The sequence below is a fragment of the Cnephaeus nilssonii genome, assembly GCF_951640355.1.
Source record: "Cnephaeus nilssonii genome assembly, chromosome: 4".
Classification (NCBI taxonomy): Eukaryota; Metazoa; Chordata; class Mammalia; order Chiroptera; family Vespertilionidae; genus Cnephaeus; species Cnephaeus nilssonii.
In genome coordinates this window covers 66040611-66060005 of record NC_137075.1, presented here as the reverse complement: position 1 = coordinate 66060005, position 19395 = coordinate 66040611, and the positions used below count along the sequence as shown (strand labels likewise).

General features: G+C 45.8%; 1 long non-coding RNA gene across 1 annotated transcript in view; it reads right to left on the bottom strand.

The window, feature by feature from the left end:
- Positions 1–7734: 7734 nt before the first annotated feature.
- Positions 7735–19395, bottom strand: part of LOC307097477 — an 81810-nt gene continuing 70149 nt past the window's right edge. The window contains exon 3 of the long non-coding RNA XR_013813355.1: positions 7735–7814. This is a non-coding gene — a long non-coding RNA (uncharacterized lncRNA). The remainder of the gene's footprint in view (positions 7815–19395) is intronic.

Below are 19395 nucleotides of genomic sequence, written 5' to 3'. Positions count from 1 at the left end.
ATTTTTTAAAAATGTAGGTCAGATGTGAACATATACAAAATTCAAAGTGTCCCTCTTCCCCGACTCTGACCCCAGCCCTAGGCACCCAGCTGTCTCCCTGGAATCTGAGCACACAGTTTATTCCAATTTACTTAAATGGAGACTTGGGCTCCTCGCTCTCTGTGAAGAGAATCTGCCTGGCATATACATCTGACAGGAAGAAAACCGGCTGGGAGCCCTGACTCTGGAAACACCTCCCCTTTTCTCCTAGAGGCTAGGCTGACTGGAGCCAGGCTTGGCATCCACTTGGTTTCCCCAAAACCACAAGCCTCTTGGAGTCATGACATGGTCACTGCATGTCCCACATCATAGTCCCTGGGGAAGATTCAGTCCTCATGAGGAAAAGGAGAAGGGGGCAGGAGCAGGGCCAGGGGCAGGGAGGGGCTTGCAAGGGGGAGGCTGGGCACTGTGGAGGAAGTCACACCAGGCTGGAATGTCTTTAAGGTGAGAAACACATTTAATGACCTTTGTGTTCTTCCCCAACACATATGTGTTTTACAGCTAATGAACTGTGAGCTCCCCTTGAAAAGGACGGTGTTGGAGTCACTGGATGACTACCCCACCACACCCAGCACAGTGCCCCAAGCACACTCAGCTGCGACTGTGTGGTAGTAGTGCCAGCCTTTCCTTCCCTAGGAGCAGATGAAAATGCGTCAGCCATGGGCCTGCTGTCAGGAGCTGGCCTTCTAGGGGAGGACACACAAACACACACCACTGGGACAGTGCTCAGGGAGCCTGGGGGAACCCAAGGGTGGTTCCTGGAGTGAGTGAAGAAGAGAGAACAAGAAATACACAGGACCCCAGGCAGAGGGGATGACATATGTAAAAAGCCAGGGATGCCTAAGAAATGTTAAGGGGAACTTTGGTCTTGGGTGGCAAAGACCAAACAGGAAGAGTCAATGGGGGTCAGAAGTGAAGGGCTGGGATGTCATGGGGGGGGGGGGTATCTTATAGGTGGAGATTTTCAAGCAGGGTTATGGCAGGATCCAGTTTGTGTTTATCTGGATCTCTCACCGACTGTGAGCTCAGTAGAGAATGAGTTGGAGGCAGGAGATTCTAGAGCAGTGGTTCTCAACCTTCCTAATGCCGCGACCCTTTAATACAGTTCCTCATGTTGTGGTGACCCCCAACCATAAAATTATTTTTGTTGCTACTTCATAACTGTAATTTTGCTACTGTTAATGAATCGTAATGTAAATATCTGTGTTTTCCGATGGTCTTAGGCTCTACAGCAGCGGTTCTCAAACTGTGGGGTTCTCAACTTGTGAGAACCGCTAGCAACGTCGCCTAAGATCATCAGAAAACACAGGTATTTACATTACGATTCATAACAGTAGCAAAATTACAGTTATGAAGTAGCAACGAAAATAATTTTATGGTTGGGGGTCACCACAACATGAGGAACTGTATTAAAGGGTCGAGGCATTAGGAAGGTTGAGAACCATTGTTCTAGAGGTTCCCAGGGCATGTATCAAGGCCTGACTAGAGTCAAGCAGAGAGAAATGTATTTATAATACTTACTAGCATTATAGCATTTTAAAGGGTCCTTAGGCCTGGCCAGTGATCAGGGCCAATCTGTGGGGCGACCGGCAGGGCAATCGGGGCGGGGGGTGGAGGGGTGGGCGCTGGCACCCACCTTGGCTGGCTTGGCACCACCCACTCACCGGCTGTGCCGCCCCCCCCCCCCCCCCCCCCCCCGCCGCTGCCACCATTTGGGGCCTGCGGGCTGGGGGCAGCTCCTGCATTGAGCATCTGCCCCCTGGAGGTCAGTGTGCATCATAGTGACTGGTCGTTCCGCCATTTGGTCGATTTGCGTATTAGGTTTTATTATATAAGATTTCTTAAATAGGGTGATGGAGACACAGTGTTTATATTTTTTTATGTCAGTTCATAATGGAAATGAAATTTTAAATAAGATATGTCCGTGAATATAAGCTCCAAGAGGGTGAAGATAACAATGATAACAGCTAATACCGACGCTTATTATGCACTTAATAATAGTGCTTAATAGGCACTCTTCCTAGGACTTCAGAAGTATGCATTCATTTAAATCTCACAACCCTGTGAGGCAGGTGTTTTACTTCCAAATTATAGGTGAGGACACCGAAGTACAGAGAAGTTCAGTGTCTTGCCCAAGGTCACCCAGTCTGTAGGATGGAAGGCTGCGATTCAGGACTTGTACTGCCACTTGGGTTCTGTTCACTACCACATCCCCCACACCTGGCACAGCCACGACTACAGTCTGTTTTCATTGAATGAATGAAGCCCTGAGAGTTTCAGCAAGTTCCCTTAGGCCCGTGGTCGGCAAACTGCGGCTAGCGAGCCACATGCGGCTCTTTGGCCCCTTGAGTGTGGCTCTTCCACAAAATACCACGGCCTGGGCGAGTCTATTTTGAAGAAGTGGCGTTAGAAGAAGTTTAAGTTTAAAAAATTTGGCTCTCAAAAGAAATTTCAATCTTTGTACTGTTGGTATTTGGCTCTGTTGACTAATGAGTTTGCCGACCACTGCCTTAGGCCAAACAGCCCTTCAAGATTAGGACCCAGGGAAGCCTGGTTGGCGGGCTCCTGGTTCAGTGCTCCTTCCCCAACCGGCTGCATCCTTCCGCCCTCTCCATCCTCTCCCTGTCTACATTCCCAGCTGTACTCAGCCACTATGTCGGCAGCCGCAGCCTGACTCAGCCAGACCAACAGAGCCAGGCTGGTGGCCACACACGAGTGACCCAGCTGAAATCAACACAGTATGGGGAGGCGGGACCTGTGGTGGGGTGGGGTCAGCTGTCCTTGAGCTGTGCCTGATCTCGCTGTCCTGTTCTTCGAAAACTGTGGGAGACCTACAAGAGTTGGGGCGAGGAGTTCTCTCCACTGCTAGTGCCTGGGAGTCCTAGGGAGATGTCTACCCACCCCCACTTTTGTCCTCTAGCAAAGCTTCCAGTGGTTTCCCAATACCCAGACCAGCGCTAGCAGGATCCCCTGAAAACTTGTCAGAAATGCAAATTCTTGAGCCCCATCTCGGACCCACTGAGTTAGGAACTCTGGAGGCAGCGTCCAGCAATCTGGTTTAACCAGCCCTCCAAGTGATTATGATGCATGCTCAAATTTAAGAACCACTGCTGTAATCTGTAATTTCCCTGATTCTAGCCTAAAGCACAACTGTCATCTTTCTTGTGTCCAAAATATCACACATGGCTCCATAGTGTCATAGAATCAAGCCCTAGCCCTTCTCCTGTCACCCAAAGCTATATATTTCACAGAGGAAGAGAGATGGAGAGAGAGATAGAAACATCAATGATAAAAGAGACTCATTGATCGGCTGCCTCCAGCATGCCCCACACCACGGATCAAGCCTGAAATCTGGGCATATGCCCTGACCAGGGATCAAACTGTGACCTCCTGGTTCATAGGTTGACACTCAACCACTGAGCCACTGGCAGGGCCATCCAAAGCTTCCAAGCAGTGGAGGGGGCTAACGAACCTGGATGAGGTCTGGCCATGCAGTGGGGGCAGGAAGCTGCCTCAACTCATCCATATCCTTGCCTTCCTAGCTCCATCCCTTGCCACACTCCCCATGTTTACTCCTGATCTTCATGCTCTTTCCCACCTCACAGCCCTGCTATTTCCTTTGCTAGAAAAGTAGAAGCAGCAAACATTGCTAGCCCTTACTAATGTGCCAGGCACTGTCTAAGCACTTCACAGATATTTACTCATATAATCCTCTTCACAGCCATTTATGTAGATACTATTATTATCCCTATTGTGCTGACGAGCAAGCTGAGGCATAGAGAGAAGGCCTCACAATACCAGCAGAGCTGGGATTCAACTCTTACTCTCTGAATGTCTTACCCCATCCTTCACTATCCAGCATAAAGTCCCTCCCTATGCATACCACCCCTTACCCTCTGTGGTTTGGTGTGTTTTTTAAATAGTTCATTGATTTTTAGAGAGAGAGGAAGGGAAAGAGAGAAAGAGAGAACACATCAATTGGGCTAAACATCAATTGGCTGGCTCTTGCACGCCCTCAACCGGGGATCAAGCCCACAACCTGAAACACAGGTTGTGCCCTTGACCGGGAATTGAACCAGCAACCTCCTGGTACACAGGACAATGCCCAACCAACTGAGCGAGCTACACCAGCCAGGGCACCCTCTGTAGTTTCCATCAGAGCATTTGTGTCCCCCTGACATTTTGAATTTCTTTGTTGATCTTTATTATCTGAGTTGTCCATCAGATTTTAGCCTCTGTGAAGACAGGACTTAATCTAGTCCCTAGCTCCCAGAACAGGGCCTGCCAAACAGTAGAGACTCAATAAACATTTGTTGAATGACTGACTAAAGGAACAGGAATGTGGAGGTGAGCTGGTGCAACTCAGCTCAAGCCTCACTAGATCTCTATACTTTCCTGAACCCCCAAGCCCAAGAGAAAGGATTCCTCCCTCCTGCTTTTTGCTCCCCATCTCATCCCTGAACTTGTTAGCCCATCCAAGTGTGTCTCCCCTCTAGATGTTCACCACCTAAAAACAGCAACCATGCTATGGTCATATTAATAAAAAGTATATTAGTCATAACACATTCTTCAGCATTTATGTCATGCACTCTTTTAAGCATTTCACATGAACACTTTTAATCTTTCTAACAGCCTTGTGAGGTGTGTACCTACCACTGTCCCCATTTTACAGATTAGGAGACTAAGGCAGAGAAAGATTAAGAGTTTTGTCCACAGTCATAAACCTAGTAAAGGGCAAATCCAGGATTTGGATTCAGGCCCTCCAGACTCCAAAGTCAGTGCTCTTTCCCATGCAGCAGCTGGTAGGGCTGCTCCCCACTGGGGCCCTAGGTGGGGCTGAAGCCTGGATCAAGCTCTGGCCTCCTCATGGACTGGCCAGCATATATTTCTGGTTATACAGAGGCCTGTGGTGCCTCAGGGCCAGACACGGAGAAGTTGTCCCCTGAATCTACTGGGGCTTCTACAGCAGCGGTTCTCAACCTGTGGGTCGTGACCCACAGGTTGAGAACCCCTAGCAGGGTCACCTAAGACCATCGGAAAACACAGATATTTACATTACGATTCATAACAGTAGCAAAATTAGTTAGGAAGGAGCAACGAAAATAATTTTATGGCTGGGGGTCACCACAACATGAGGAACTGTATTAAAGGGTCGCGGCATTAGGAAGGTTGAGAACCACTGCTCTAGAGGCTCCTGCATTCCTGGGCTCCGGGGCTCTTCCTCCAACTCAAAGCCAGCAACATGGATCCAGTCCTGCTCACAGTGCACCACACTGACTCCGCTTCCCTCGTCATCTCTCTCTGCCTCCCTCTTCCACTTTTAAGGACTCATGTGATTACACTGGCCCCATCCAAATAATTGAGAATAATCTTCCCACCTAAGGTCAGCTGCAATCTTAATTCTCCAATTTCATGTAAACCAACAAATTTGCAGGTTCTGGGGATTAGGATGTGGACATCTGGGGGGAGGGGATGATTCTATTACACAGATGTTTCTCAGCGTGTTCCTCAATCCTCTGCAGCCCTAAATTTCTGTGAAACCATTGGAGCAGCCCGAAAGACTTGTTCAGCAGGACATATGGCCCCAATTCCCTCAAGGTCTCCAGGGTTGGGGCAGGGAGAAGGCACAGGCCTCCCTCAGAGAAGCCCCTCACGACCTGCAAGGAAGAGAACATAAGGGGGCTGGCTAAGGACTTGCAGTCGACCACTCTGCAAGAGAAGAGTGGCCCCTAAGAGCATTTCACCTGTGATCAATCTCACTAATCCTGAGCAGCTAGCCAAGAAGAGATTCTCATTCCTGTTTCGAAGTGTAGGAAAGCGAGGCTCAGAGAAATGAGGAACATCTCGCATGAAGCTTACTTACATGCACATGCTCTGAATCGTGTGCTCATTCTCAAGGTCTTGCTTCTCACAGTGAAGAATTTGCATTATCCAGGTGGCCAGGAACCTGGAATTCAGATAAACATTAAACATTACCCCACTTTAAAGACTTGTGGAGCATAAGTTACCTAAAATATTCCTTTTTTACTGAAATAGCACAAGTAAAGTGTAAAAGCCATTTGAATTTTTAAGAAAAAGCCTGAGACTTAAGAGAGAAACTGTGGGGAGTTGCATGTGTCATGTCTGTAAATCTTGGAAGTACATCTTTCCACCCCATAATCTTAAGGGACATTTCAAAGAAGCAAGGTGCCATGGCACCAACACAACACTACAGGCACATATATGTGCACGTGCACTTGCATGCGTGCACGCGCGCGCGCGCGCGCACACACACACACACACACACACACACACACACTGCCACTCTCCCCAGAGCCCAGAAAAGCCTGTAGTCCAGCTGCAGCTGACTCCATTTTTCCTTTCCAATATGGACGCTTTTTATTTCTTTTTCTTGCCTGACAGCACTAGCTAGAACCTATAGTACAATGTTGAATAGAAATAGAGTGGGTAGCCCTCTTCTGTTCCTGATGTTAGGGAGAAAGCATTTAGTCTTTTATCATTAAGGTGGTAGCTGTGGACTTTCCATAGTCACCCTTAATAAGGCTAAGTTCCCTTCTATTCCTACTTATTGAGAGTTTTTATCAGGCATGAATGTTGGATTTTGTCAAATGCTTTTTCTGCACTTACTGAAATGATTATATGGTTATTTACTTTTAGTCTGTTAATACAATGAATTACATTCATTCCCGGGATAAACTCCACTTGATATAATGCATTATCCTTTCCATATATTGCTAAATTTGCTATTAATTTTAGTATCTATGTTTATGAGGGATATTGGTCTGTAGTTTTCTTATGTCTTTGACTGGTTTTAGTATGACAATATGCCAGCCTAATGAATGGGTTAGGAAGTATGTCCTCCTCCTCTTCAATTTTCTAGAAGATTTGGTGTGTAATGGTATGCTTTCTTCCTTAAATGTCAGATAGAATTCTTCCATGAAGCCTTGTGGGCTTAGAGTGTTATTTGTGGGAAAGCTTTTCACTACAAATTTAATGTCTTTAATAGATATTGGCTATTCAGGTTCTTTATTCTTTTGTTGAGTGAGTTTTGGAAATTTGTGTCTTTCAAGGAATTTGTTGACTTCATCAAATGTATTGGCACATCTTGTATACAATATTCCCTTATTATTCTTCTAATACCCACAGAAAATGTAGAGATACTCATTCTCAGTACTGGTAATTTTTCATCTATTATTTTTCTGTTTTTGATCTTTATTATTTTCCTCCTACTTATTTTGGGTTTCATTTGCTCTTCTCTTTTAGTTCTTTAAGGTAGACACTGAGTCAAACCAGCTAGGGCAGGGTGTTCACATTTAATGTGACTATTGATAGGGTTGGATTTAAATCTATCATTTTGCTATCTGTTTTCTGGTTGTCCCATCTGTCATTTGTTCCCTTTTTCACCTTTTTCTGACTTAAAAAAAATTTAACTGAGTACTTTCTTATGATTCTACTTTATCTCCTTTGTTAGCCTATTGGCTATAACTCTTTGTGTGTGTATGTTGTTTAGTGAGTTCTTTAGTATGCCTCTTTAAGTTATTATAGTCTACCTTCAAATGATACTATAACACTTAAGAGAGTACAAGAATCTTATAATAGTACCAATCAATTATATTGTAAATATATTAAGTAATAAGAAAGTAGTCTTAACGTTATCAATGTAGTTACCATTTCCATTGCTCTTTATCATTTGTGCAGACAAGTTTTCCATTGGGCATCATTTTCCTTCTGCTTGAATTTACATTTTACTTCAGCTTGAATTTTCTTCTTGAATCCTGCAAGAATTAAAACATTCTTGTAGGGCAGATATGCTAGTGATGCATTCTTTCCACTTTCCCTGTATTAAAAAGAAAAAGTCTTTCCTTCACTTTTATTTTTGAAGGAGGCTTTTGATGGTTAAAGATTTTTCACTTTTTTCTTTTGATACTTTGAGAATGTTCCAGTCTTCTATGTTTTATTTTTTACAATGAGAGATCTGCTGCCATCCTTAGCTGTGTTTGTCAAAATATAATGTGTCTTTTCCCCTCTGGCTACTTATACATTTGTCTCTTAACCACGAGTTTTAAGCAATTTGGTTAGGGTGTGCTTTGGTTTAGTTTTCTTTATGTTTCTTTGTTGGACTTTGTTGCACTTCTCAGATCTGTAGGTTTCTAGTGTTCATCAAATTTGGAAGATTTTCAGCCATATTTCTATTTTTGTTTTGTTTTTTTAATCCTCACCTGAGGATATTGTTTTACATTGATTTTTAGAGACAGTGAAAAGGAGGGGGGGTGTAGAGAGACACACTGAGAGAGACAGGGGGTGGGGAGGAGGCAGGGGCAGAGGCAGGGGAGAGAATGGGGGGGTGGGTAGAGAGAGAGAGAGGTGAGAGAGATACATTGATTGGTTGACTCCTGCATGCACTCCAACCAGGGTGAGGATCGAGCCTGTAACTGAGGTACATGCCCTTCACTAGAATCAAACCTGCAACCCTTCAGTCCTCTGGCCAACGTTCTAACCACTGAGCAAAATCGGCCAGGGCCAGCCATTATTTCTTTAAATCTTTTCTCAATCTCTCTCTCTCTTTTCCTTCAGTAATTCCAGTTACATGTATTTGGCCTCTTGAAGTTGTCCCACAGTTCACTGATGCTCTGTTCATTTTTCTCAATGCTTTTTTCAAAATGCTGTGTTTCATTTTGGGCAGTTTCATTAGTTATGTCTTCAAATTTATATTCTTCCATAACATTCAATCCATCATTAATTCTATTCAGTATATTTTTCATCTTAGACATTGTGATTTTCATCTGTAGAAGTTTGATTTGGATCTTTTTTATGTCTTATATGTCTCTACTTAACATGTTCAATCTTTAGCTTCTTGAACTTATGGTATACAATTTAATAGCTATTTTTATAACCTTTATTCATTATGTGTTAATGACCCTCTCTTTAATAAGTGCTGCATTTTCATTTTCATTTTTATACCTAGTAAGTTTTTCTTAGATGCTAAGCATTGTGACCTGTTGAATAAAATCTTTTTATATTTCTGAAATTATTCTTGAGATTAGTTCTAGGACATGGTTAAGCTACTTGTAAAAAGTATGATCCTTACAGGTTTTGATCTTAAGGTTTAACAAGCAAAACAAGAGTCAAATTTAGTCTAGGGTTAAGCGTCCCCGCTACTGACATGAGATCTTTCATAGTGCTCTAACTATGAAAGCTATGTATGATGTTTTACACTCTGGTTATTTGGAACAGAGACTAATCTGAGCCCTATAGAGCTACAGGTACTATTCTTTCTAATCTTTTGGGGTTCTTTCCTGGCCTTGGGTATTTTTCTCACATATATGTGCTAATCAGTACTCAACTAAATACTAGAGGGAACTCTGACTTTAGTGGCTCTCTACTATCCCGTGAATTCTAGCTACTCTGGCTTCCTTGGACTCACAGCTTCATCTTCTCAACTCAAGATGACTGCTGGGCTCTTCCTAAGTCACTCACTGTCCTTTGCTGTGGCCTGGAAATGTCCTCCAGGAAGTAATCTGAGGCAATTATAATTCATCTCATTTGTTTTTCATCACTGTCCTCCAGTGCCTGATGTCCAATGTCTTGAGAGTCATTGTTTCTTATATTGTGTCCAGTTTTTTCAGTTGTTTTTAGGTGGCAGGGTAAATCCAGTTCCTGGTACCCGAAAGTATCAATAATGAGAATTTGGAATTTAAAACAAATACTGTACATTCAAAATAGCGTTTTAAAATATTAATTACAGCCCTAACCAGTTTGGCTCAGTGGATAGAGCGTCGGCCTGTGGACCAAAACGTCCCAGATTCAATTCCAGTCAAGGACATGTACTTTGGTTGCAGGCTCCTCCCTGGCCCGGGCCCTGGTCGGGGCTCATGCAGGAGGCAACCAATTGATTTTTTCTCTCACATGGATGTTTCGCTCTGTCTTTTCCCCTCTCTTCTACTCTCCCTAAAAAAACCAATGGAAAAATATCCTCAGGTGATGATTAACAAAAAAAACAAAAACAAACAAACAACAAATAATATATATACACACATATATATCTCAGATCTGACCAAAGATGTGTAAAACCTATACAGTGAAAACTATAAAACATTGCTAAAAGGAAATTAATGAAACATGAAGATAGATATACCATCTTCATGTATCAGAAGACTCAATATTGCTAAGATGTCAATTCTGTTCAAAATGACATGTATATTCAATGCAATCCCAGTCAATATTCCAGCAGGCATTTTTTGTTGAAATTGACAAGCTGAATCTAAAATCCACATGGGAATGCAAAGAACCTAAAATAGCCAAAATGAAAATCAAAGTTGGAGGACTTACACCACCTGCCCTCAAGACTTTTTATAAAGCTACAGTAATCAAGACAGTGTGACATTGCCCTCCCAATAGGCAAATAGATCAATGAAACAGAATAGAGTCTAGAAATAGACCCAGGAGTAAACAGTTGATTGATTTTTGGCAAATGTTCCCAAATAACTCAATGGGGAAACAAAAGTTAGTCTCTCTCTCCTCTCTCTCTCTCTCTCTCTCTCTCTCTCTCTCTCTCTATATATATATATATATATATATATATATATATATATATATATATAAAGGGATAGGGAGAGAGAGATAGAAACATCAATGATGAGAATCATTACATGCCCCACACTGGGGATTGAGCCCACAACCCTGTCATGTGCCCTGACTGGGAATCACCAGGAATTTTCTTATACTGCTGGTTTGAATGAAAATGGTAGAACCACATTGGAAAACAGTTTAGTGGTTTCTTTAAACAGTTAAACATACATCTACTATATGACCCAGCCTCCCATTTCTAGGTATTTACATAAGAGTAAATGAAAACTTATGTTCATACAAAAACTTGTATGCAGAGAAACCAAGATGGCGGCATAGGTAAACACCTAAACTGCAGCCTTGCACAACAATTTCAAAAATACAACTAAAAGACAAAATGGACATCATCCAGAACCCAGGAAAGATGACTGACTGGAAATTCTACAACTAGAAGGAAAGAAAAAACCATAAGGAAAATCAGAGGAGCTGTAAAAGCCTGAGGTACGGAGACACGGGCGCGCACATGCAGAGAGGACGGAGCCGAAGAGGTCGGGACGCCTGAGTGCCTGGCTGGCGATTTCTAGCGGGAAGGAGATAAAAGCTCTGGACTGCGCTGAACCCCAGTTCTGACTGCACTGAACCCCAGTTCCGGGCGAGACCCTGGGGACCCAGGCTCATACTGGGAAATCTGGGCTGTAAGGAGGAAACGCAGGGGAGCAGCGAAAGGCAGAGCTCTGGAGGCGCGCATGTGAATGCGCGCAGAGGACGGACTGTTGACTGTGCCACTGGATTGCCCTAGCGGGAAGGAGACAAAAGCTCCAGACTGCGCCGAACCCCAGTTCCGACTGCACTGAACCCCAGTTCCAGGTGAGAATCTGGGAATCCAGATTCATTGGGGGAGAGACTAGACTGTCTGGCAGCGCGCAAAACTCGAGGGCGCCTTTCTCTCAAAGGTGCTTGCAGCGAGTACTGAGGGACACTGAGGGACACTGAGACCCAGGAACCTCATAGGGCAGGGCTGACAGGAAGCCAAGGCTATAGGCTCCACCTTGAAACTCCGCCCCATCCAAGCTGAGCACAGAGGCTTTTGCAATTTTGCATGTCTAGTCAAATAAGGCTGTCTCCCGGCGTAGACACAGCTGATCCTCACAGCCAATTGGCCTGGAGGTCAACTCCTCCCACTGATTCCAACAACAATTAAGACTTAACTACAACAAGGCTGTACACACAGTCCACAAAGGGGTGCACCAAGATTGTCCACCTCAGGTAACTGGGGAGGCTGAGCCACTGGCCCATATAGGACACCTAGCACACAAAGCTACCCTACCAACTCAGGGAAGCAGCGAAAATGTGGAGTCAAAGAAACAGATCACAAACAAAAGAAATGGAGGAAAACAAATGACTGGAGATAGAGTTCAAAACCACAGTTATAAGGTTTTTCAAGAATTTCCTAGAAAAGGCCGATAAATTTAGCAAGACCCTCGAGGATATGGAAAAGGACCAACTAGAAATTAAACATACACTGACTGAAATAAAAAATATTATACAGACACCCAACAGCAAACTAGAGGAACGCAAGAATCAAGTCAAAGATTTGAAGTACAAAGAAGCAAAAATCACTCAACTGGAAAAGCTAAAAGAAAAAAGAATCCAAAAATTTGAAGATAGTGTAAGAAGCCTCTGGGACAGCTTTAAGCGTACCAACATCAAAATTATGGGGGTGCCAGAAGAAGAGAGAGAGCAAGATACTGAAAACCTATTTGAAGAAATAATGACTGAAAACTTCCCCCACCTGGTGAAAGAAATAGACTTACAAGTCCAGGAAGCGCACAAAACCCCAAACAAAAGGAATCCAAAGAGGACCACACCAAGACACATCATAATTAAAATGCCAAGAGCAAAAGACAAAGAGAGAATATTAAAAGCAGCAAGAGAAAAATAGTTAATTACTACAAGGGAGCACACATACGATTGTCAGCTGATTTCTCAACAGAAACTATGCAGGCCAGACGGGAGTGGCAAGAAATAGTCAAAGTGATGAATAGCAAGAACCTACAACCAAGAGTACTCTACCCAGCCAAGCTGACATTCAGAATTGAAGGTCAGCTAAAGAGCTTCACAGATAAGAAAAAGCTAAAGGAGTTCATCACCACCAAACCAGTATTATATGAAATGCTGAAAGGTATTCTTTAAGAAGAGGAAGAAGAAGAAAAAGGTAAAGATAAAAATTATGAACAACAAATACATATCTATCAACAAGTGAATCTAAAAATCAAGCAAATTAAAAATCTGATGTACAGAATAAACTGGTGAATATAATAGAATCAGGGGCATAGAAAGGGAGTGGACCGACAACTCTCAGGGGGAAAGGGGTGTGGGGGTGCGGGAAGAGACTGGACAAAAATCGTACACCTATGGATGAGGACAGTGGGGGGAGGTAAGGGAAGAGGGTGGGATGGGAACCAGGTGGAGGGGAGCTATGGGGGGAAAAAAGAGGAACAACTGTAATAATCTGAACAATAAAGATTTATTTTTAAAAAAAACTTGTATGCAAATATTCATAGCAGCTTTATTTTTTTAAATATATTTTTATGGATTTCAGAGAGGAAGGGAGAGAGATAGAAACATCAATGATGAAAGAGAACCATTGATTGGTTGCCTCCTGCATGCCCCTTATTGGGGATCAAGCTCGCAATCCGGGCATGTGCTCTTGACTGGAATCAAACCCAGGACCAAATGACTGAACACCAGGCTGAGTGGGACGACCAGGCTGGCAGGGGGGTTAGTGAGGGACGACCAAACGACTGAATAGCAGGCTGCGTGGGGCGACCAGAATGACAGGGGGGGCAGTGAGGGGCGACCAGGCCAGCAGAAGGGGTAGTTGGGGGCGACCAGGCCAGCAGGGGGGCCATGAGGGGTGACCAAACCGGCAGGGGGGGGCAGTTGGGGGCAACCAGACTGGTGCAGGGGCAGTTAGGGGCAACCAGGCTGGCAAGGGGGCAGTTGGGGGCAACTAGGCTGGCAGGGGGGCCAATGAGGGGCGACCAGGCTGGCAGGGGTGGCAGTTGGGGACAACCAGGCTGGCAGGTGGGGCAGTTGGGAGCAACCAGGCCAGCAGCAGGGGGCAGTTGGGGGCGACCAGGCCGGTAGGGGGGGGGCAGTAAGAGGTGACCATGCTGGCGGGGGGGGGCAGTTAGGGGCAACCAGGCTGACAGGGGGGGCTATTGGGGGCAAGCAGGCCGGCAGGGGGGGCAGTGAGGGGCAACCAGGCTGGAAGGGGGGGAAGTTGGGGGCGACCAGACTGGTGTGGGGGCAGTTGGGGGTGACCAAGCCGACAGGGGGGGCAGTTGGGGGCAACCAGGCTGGCAGGTGGGGCAGTTCGGGGCAACCAGGCCAGCACAGGGGCAGTTGGGGGCGACCAGGCCAGCAGGGGGGCAGTTGGGGGCAACTAGGCTGGCAGGGGCCAGTGAGGGGTGACCAGGCTGGCGGGGGGGGGGGACAGTAAGAGGTGAATGCTGGCAGGGGTGGGTAGTTAGGGGCGACCAGGTCGGCAGGCAGAGGTGGTTAGGGGTGATCAGGCTGGCAGGGGGGCCAGTTAGGGGCAATCAGGCAGGCAGGCAGGTGAGCAGTTAGGAGCCATCAGTCCTGGATTGTGAGAGGGATGTCCCAGATTGGAGAGGGTGCAGGCTGGGCTGAGGGGACCCCCCCCCATGCATGAATTTCGTGCACTAGGCCTCTAGTCTCAAATAATTGTACTGAGTGAAAAAAGTCTTATACATAAGAATACATTCTGTCTGACTCCATTTAGGTATATAAAATTGTTAAAAATGCAAACTAATATATAGTAACCTAAAGCAGATCAGTGGTTGCCTAGGGACTGAGGTGAGGGGTGGGGAGAGAGGGAGAGAGAAAAGGAGTACAGAGCGGCACAGAAAAACTTGGCAGTGATGGACATGTTCATTTTCTTGATTATGGTGATGGTTCCATGAGCATAAACATATGTCAAAACTTATCATGTTGTACACTGTAAATATGTACAATTTATTGTATGTCAACCACATTTCACAGAGCTGTTTTTAAAACATGAAAGAAAGAAACACAGAGATAAATCTGACCTGGACTCTGCTTCCAGCACCCTGGAGGAGAAGGGGAGGAGGGCTGTGCTTTATAACCTAATCAGAGCCCGAGGCTGGAAGGGCGGAGTCTGGGCACAGAGCTAGGCTGAGAACAGCGCTGAAGGCACAAGCCTTCTGAGATCCTGAAGTCACCCTCCCACATGAGAGGCTGGCTCTGCCTTATCTCAAATGGCCTTCTCTCTCCAACATTCTTTCATCCTAAGAACTTTCCAGCCAAAAAAGACTTCCTGAAATTGGGCAGGGCAGCCTGAGGAGGCAAGAACAATAGTAGAGCCCCAACTATGGGGCCAAGCTCTCTGTGCACATTATTGTATTTAACCCTCCCATCACCCCAGTAGGAGCTATTATCGTGGCCCCATTTTACTAATAAACTGAGGATGTGGAGGGTGGGGGGCATAATAATGGGGGCTGAGAAAAGTGCCATGACTGATCCAAGGACAAGCGCTGACTGAGCCTCTCAGCCATAGCCCGCCCTTGGGAATGTTCACACAGCTAGAGGACCAGTGGTTGGCAAGGCAGTTTTGTTTTTAGTTTTCTTTTTAGATATATTTTTATTGATTTCAGACAGGAAGGGAGTGGGAGAGAGAAATAGAAACAATGATGAAAGAGAATCATCAATCACCTGCCTCCTGCACATCCCCCACTGGGGATCCAGCCTACAACCCAGGCATGTGCCCTGACCAGGAATCAAACCCTGACCTCCAGGTTCATAGGTTGACACTCAACCACTGAGCAACACCGGCCAGGCTGGCAAGGCAGTTTTAAGATTTTTCTCACTCTGGGCATTCTTATTTTGGAGAAACCACTCCACTCTGTATAAGGCATATTAAACCCACAGATCCTTTTTTTTTTTTAATTGATTTTTACAGAGAGGAAGGGAGAGGGATAAAGAATCAGAAACATTGATGAGAGAGAAACATCAATCAGCTGCCTCCTGCACACCCCCAACTGGAGATGTACCTGCAACCAAGGTACATGTCCTTGACCGGAATCGAACCTGGGACCCTTCAGTCCGCAGGCCGACGCTCTATCCACAGATCCTATAGTAAATACTAGGGGCCCGATGCACGAAATTCGTGCAAGAGTAGGCCTTCCTTCCCCCGGCTGTAGGCATTGGCTTCCCTCTGGCACCCGGGACCCAGGCTTCCCTCGCAGCCCCAGCTTGTCTGGAAGGACGTCCAGTCTAATTAGCATATTACACTTCTATTATTACTTTTATTTTTACTGTGATTATTCATTTTATTGCAGTGGACTTGTTGTATTTGGGAGCCAGGACATGTACTTTCCCCCAGTTTCAAACATTTTCTTAGGCTCTAAGTTCTAATGTCAAAATGGTCCTATTTGTTGAAGATCTTTTCAGGAGATGTGATTGGAGCCCTGGCTTTGTGCACAAGGATATGAAGACCTAGTAAGAGGCCCTGGGCTCAAATACAGGTATGCTTCGTTCCTGGGGACAGTGGGAAACCTTGCTGGGAAGCCTGGCTTAGCACACAAGCTCAAGCACATTACCTCACCTCTCTGAGCCTCCGTTTCTTCTTCTGTGAAGCTGGGATTTTAATACCTACCCGACAGGGTCAGTGACTATAGCATGTTTGGTTCAATAGTGTTTAAGGTCCTTTGCTGTGCAGAGACGTGAAAAGACTCAAGAACTAATGTCTGAAGAGGTGCCGGAAATCCCGTCCTGTGGGCCATTTCAGCGTGCCCCTCACCCTCACCCTCACCCCCACCCCCGACTTATACTGTTTTCCTTTGGAGTTATCTTACCTTATCAAGTCACAAGTCCCTGAGTCACCCCCAGCGCGGGACCAGCTCCTTGGCTGTCCCTACCACACTTCCTGTGGCCCTCCTCCGCCCGCCCCATATTGTTCCCTGCCCCACCACATTCAGGGACGTTTTGTCTCCCTTGGTCTGGCGACTGTGAGCTGCTGGGAACAGGAACTGCATAGAGGCCCCTGGCCATTTCCAGGAAGTTCACGTGGAATGGAAGGGAACGTGTCAAGCAGCAGGCCTGTCTGCCCAGCCTGGACTCCAGCTTTCAGCCACTTTACAACCCATCCCCTCCACTCCCACCCACCCATGAGAGAGGGCAGTAACAAGATCAGAATAATAGACACCAACCCAGCCTTGGGGCCCCTCCTGTGCCTTTTATAGTCACAATGTTCACCCACCATCCTAGTAGGGTCCTGGACGTGCCATTAAGGTTTCTGGATATGGGAAGGTCCAGGGGTTGGGGGAAGGGCCAGGCAATCTGAGTACTGGAGAGGGGAGGGGAGCATTGACAGCAGTTATTTAAAACACATATATAGCCCTAGCCAGTGTGGCTCAGTGGATAGAGCATCCACCTGCATACTGAAGGGTCCTGGGTTCATTTCTGGTCAAGGGCATGTACCTCTGTTGCAGGCTCCAGTCCTGGTCAGGGCGTGTGTGGAAGGCAACCAATCGATGTGTCTCTCTCACATAGATGTTTCTCTCTCTGTCTCTCCCTCTCCCTTCCACTCTCTCTAAAAATCAATGGAAAAAATATCCTCCGGTGAGGATTAAACAAAACACATATATAAGTGCATTTATATCTTAACCCCTGGTATGGTCATGCCCGTGTATGCCAGCTGAAGATCAGCCCTGCAGGTTCAGCCCTGTGTAGCTACTAGTTGTCACCCCTTTCAGAAGCCCTGCCTGATCCCACCAGCAAGTATTAGGGGCCCTTTCCAGGGGCTGTGTTTACTCTCTGTCATATTACTTGTCACACCATGATCCCCAATATATATTCCCTTATCTGTCTGTCCTTTGAGATATTCTGGGGAGAGGGGCCCAGGCTGTCTTTTTCATCTCTATCTCCATGAAAGGGGCTATATTTTATTTTAATAAATGAATAAAAGTCATTATATAGGTTCAGAACCAGTCAGGCCTGAGTTCAAATGCCTGCTTTCCCTTTCATAGTTACGCCATCTTTGGTATATTTGTGAACCCCCAGTGCCTCAGTTTCTTCCTATGACAAAGTATCATCTGGAACCATTTGGACAAAGTGTCTTCCCTCTCTTTTCACTAACCCTTAGATGAAGCTGGAGCCACTGTCTGTCAGAGGTCCAGACAGAGGGGTAACTTTGACTTTCTGGTTGGAAGGGGAACCATCTCCTGAGACACCGCACCTGAACCTGGATGCTGCCCAACCCCTCCTAACTCTGCTAAATGCAAGGCCCATCCCGCCTTGTTAATGGTCAGGCCTTGAGTTATGCACTGACATATGTACTACATATGAAAGAGTCACTGTCATTGTAATGGGAACAACTTCCATTTACAAAGGGCTCTGGGAGTCACACACCTGATCTTAATTAACCTCCCTGTTATAAGCACCCTGTAACATCAGTAACAGGAGCCTCTCTTTGTACAGATGAGGTTCTAAGCGTCCCACAGCATACACACTAATGGGGGGTTTCAGGCAGCAGGCAGTGCAATGGAGAAAAAGAGGAAATTGAGGAATGTCAAGAGGCTTTCCCCAGGCTTTTGAAACCTGATCCCACAGGTGATCCTGCCTCCTCTACCTCTAGTTAGATCTAGAAAAGCAAACAAACCCTGTGCTCTTGCTGACTCCCTGGCCCTGGGAGGATCCAGGGAAAAACTTGGCCCAGGGAATGTACTGAGCTGGCTCTCCACCCTTCATTTTTATAAGTTCAAGCAGGAGAAAAGGCCGGGAGAAAATCTGCTACTAATAAGGAAATCAATTAGTTGGTGTGCGTGTCACGAAATGCTTCAATAAAGATCTGCCTTTCGGGGATTTTTTCCTCTCCCTTTAATTTTCCCCCCAAAGAGACCTGGCTGGGCCAGAGGCATTTCCAGCATCCTGCCATCAGAGGGGGGCAACACAGCTGCGTCTGGAGCTGATTACCAGAGGAATATGCTCCAGTGCCCTGCTGGCATCAGGGCAGCTGCGCCTGGCCTGGCCACACCCATGAAGGGTCAAGGAGGAGGGGTCGTGCCCACCTCGGTCCCAATCAACCAGGCTGAGGCGAGGCTTCATGGCCCTCCAACACATACAATGACACACATACACACAGTCACTCCAAAGTACCCAGGCATAATCACACACACACGTCCACAAACACACATATAATCTCTCACAATAACATATTTGCAGACAGCCCAAATTGCCCACAGACCCACATATCACAACTCACATACTAGTATATGCACATATACAATTACACACATACTCGCACTCACCCCCAAACACACATATATGCAATTACCCGTCTCCATACACATATATAATCACACAAACTCCAATCATACAGATTCACATATATAATTATTCACACATAATCCACACACATATACTCTCACACATGTAATTATACCCTATACTCACCATCCCCCACATAGAATCACATACCTAATCATACAGTTACTCACATAATCACACACCTAATTGCCTACAATTGCACACATAATCACACACACATACTTGATGTGAGAATTCAAGGATATTTGAGCTAGGATGGATCTTCAAAGTCTTCAATTCCAACCCCTCCTCGCATTACCAGTGGAGAAACTGAGGTACAGAGAGAAGGCATGAATTGCACAAATGGCAGCTCTCCATCCTCACCCACCCAGATAAAGATGTCTTGGATTGAGAAATATTGACCAAGGAATCCAGGGC